This window comes from Kogia breviceps, chromosome 8 (genome assembly GCF_026419965.1).
Source record: "Kogia breviceps isolate mKogBre1 chromosome 8, mKogBre1 haplotype 1, whole genome shotgun sequence".
Classification (NCBI taxonomy): domain Eukaryota; kingdom Metazoa; phylum Chordata; class Mammalia; order Artiodactyla; family Physeteridae; genus Kogia; species Kogia breviceps.
The window spans coordinates 75,808,139-75,811,039 of NC_081317.1; positions in this window are offsets into that span (position 1 = coordinate 75,808,139).

Sequence of the window (2,901 nt, forward strand, 5' to 3'; positions counted from 1 at the left end):
CAAATTCATTACAGAACCATAAACCCAGACTGCAGATTTTGATTCCTCGGAAGTCCCAAGTTTATGTATTCTTGAGATGATGGTAGAACTATATGCGTTAGCCCTTCCAACCAATTTTTTTTTTTTTTTTGCGCTACGCGGGCCTCTCACTGTTGTGGCCTCTCCCGTTGCGGAGCACAGGCTCCGGACGCGCAGGCTCAGCGGCCATGGCTCACTGGCCCAGCCGATCCGCAGCATGTGGGATCTTCCCGGACCGGGGCACGAACCCTCGTCCCCTGCATCGGCAGGCGGACTCTCAACCACTGCGCCACCAGGGAAGCCCCCCAACCAATTTTTAATACCATTGTGTCTTTTTTTTTTTTTTTGGCTGCGTTGGGTCTTCGTTGCTGTGCGTGGCTACTCTTTGCGGTGCACGGGCTTCTCATTGCAGTGGCTTCTCTTGTTGCGGAGCACAGGCTCTAAGTGGTGGGCTTCAGTAGTTGTGGCACGAGGGCTCAGTAGTTGTGGCACACGGGCTTAGTTGCTCTGTGGCATGTGGGATCTTTCTGGACCAGGGATTGAACCCGTGTCCCCTGCATTGGCAGGCGGATTCTTAACCACTACACCACCAGGGAAGTCCCCCATTGTTTCTTTATATGGTTACCATAGTAACTGTTTCCTTAGTCAGCTTAATTCTGCCCCATCCTAAAGAACTTTACCTTGATCTGTACTGATTTCCCCTTCCTGCAAAATTTCCCTTCATGCCTTCATTCTTTCTCTTAGCCCACTGGAATCTGATTCCAACCTCAATAACTCATTGTTATCTTCAAGGTCACTAATGAACTTCTTGCCAGATATAGAGACCCTTTCTCAATCCTCATCTTAATTGATTCTGTATCACCTGAGATGACTGGGCATGGTCACCTCCTCAAAATTCTTTACTACTTTTTTGGGGCCATCCTCGACTCTCCTGACACACCCTGGGATGGTGTGTCCTAAGACTCCTTTTTGTTAATGAAGATTGCTTGAACACTTACTATGGGACAGACATCATGTTAAATACTTTACATGAGTAACTCAAAGGTCAGCCTTTTTGTCTTTCAAGAATCATCTTCCTCTAATTTATTTTTGAGGAAATGGGTTTGTGTCATGTTCTGTTCCTGAGTTAGTCTGAGCTGCTGTCTGCTTCACTTTTGTCACTCGTACCTATAATGTTGTTAAATATGACTACAGATAGTTCCCATTTTGGTGGGTTCCAAAATTTGTAAACCAGTTATATGGAGATTTTTTTTTTTTATTTTGTAGGGGGGACTGTGGGAAATGGTAGCCAGGTCCTTATGATAGCACTCAAAAGACAATTTCACCCATAGCAAAATTGATCCATGATAATATAGATCCCAACCACTATTCCTAACAGTTTCTCTGTGAAAACTCATCATTTTCAAAGATTTGAAGGATGCGTGGATGAGTATGTAGAGTTTATTTTTACATGGTAAGATGTTGTCCTTCATTGCATTTCTGTCTAGAAGCAAAAAAAAAATCCTTGTATTCCAAGAGTGAGCTCCTTTCTTCATGGGCAACTATGTAATGAAACTTAGATGGGAGGTTGAGTGTCCCCAGTCTTGGGCCACTGCTCAGAGAAAGAGAGCTTTCAGGGATGTGATGCTCAGTCTGTTAGAGAAAACCCCATGCTGCAGGTTTTAAAGCGTCTTTCTTTCCCCTCAATTCTTCCTTCTTATTCTTTGCTACCTCGATTGCCTGTCCTTTTAAATAATGATTCCAATATTCCCCAGGCCTGGGATAAGTATCTGTTCCTTTAGAGTAGATGAAGCAATTACTTCGTCATGGGGCTGGCTTGGGATGTGAGAGGACCAGGTTTTAACACTGGTCTTCTCTCCTTCCAGCTTCTCCACCCCCTCATTCCTTACAAAGGGATGTGGACAAAAAAATGCTGCCTGCATTTCACTAAACAAGGGATGCGGTGGCCATACAGCCATCAGCCCTTGTAGCCATGCCTGATGGTGCACCCTGAGGAGAATTCAGGATGGAGTAAAACAGGATAATGGCCCTCGATAGTTAAGATGCATATCAAGGGAATGATTTCAGTAAGTCCAGACTCTTGCATCTTTCCATACATAGGAAAGTACTACAATCACTAACCTGAGATGTCTGGTTTTTTGTGACTAGAAGTAATCTTTTGATGTTTGACTACATTTTTTTTCAGCAAAAACACCTATATATCCTGGCTCCTCCCTTACCTCTTTGGAACAGACTGTCAGAACTGAGAAGCTGATTCTTGTAAGGTTCCCGAATAAAACATAATTTTATTGTAAGGTTCCCGAATAAAATGTAATTTTATTGTAAGGTTCCCAAATAAAACATAATTCTCAATTTTTAGGTTATGCAGCTTTTTTTAAAATTGACAAGGTTCTTGCTCTTCAGCCTCCCTGGAGTCAGACTTTCGATGTAGGAGGGCAGTTTGGGAGAGATTGTGCAAAAATGGTTTGCCCCTGTTCTGGATTCTAATGGAATCCAGGTTTTCCTACATAAATCATATATGTGTTTTCCAATCATTACCATTATGCAAAGCCACATGAAGGAGAACAGGCATCACTATTATTCAAAGCCATATAAAGGCCCATTCTCCTTTATGTGTTCTTGTGCCCTTTTACAACTTTTCCCCAAAGCCCAAATGTGAGGCCTTTTACCTGAGCATGTTGTGACTTGGTCCAGCAGTCAGCCCAGGTTAAGATTGTCTTCCTTCAACATTCCCTTCAATCTAAACTAACCATCTGCTTCCTTTCATGTTTGGAACCATCTTAGCTCTCCTTTTTGTTGGGTAATCATGAAATACCCAGGATCTTGCCCAGTTGATAATTTGCCTTTGGCTTCTTTGTCTTCTACTGATTAAGATCAGAAGCT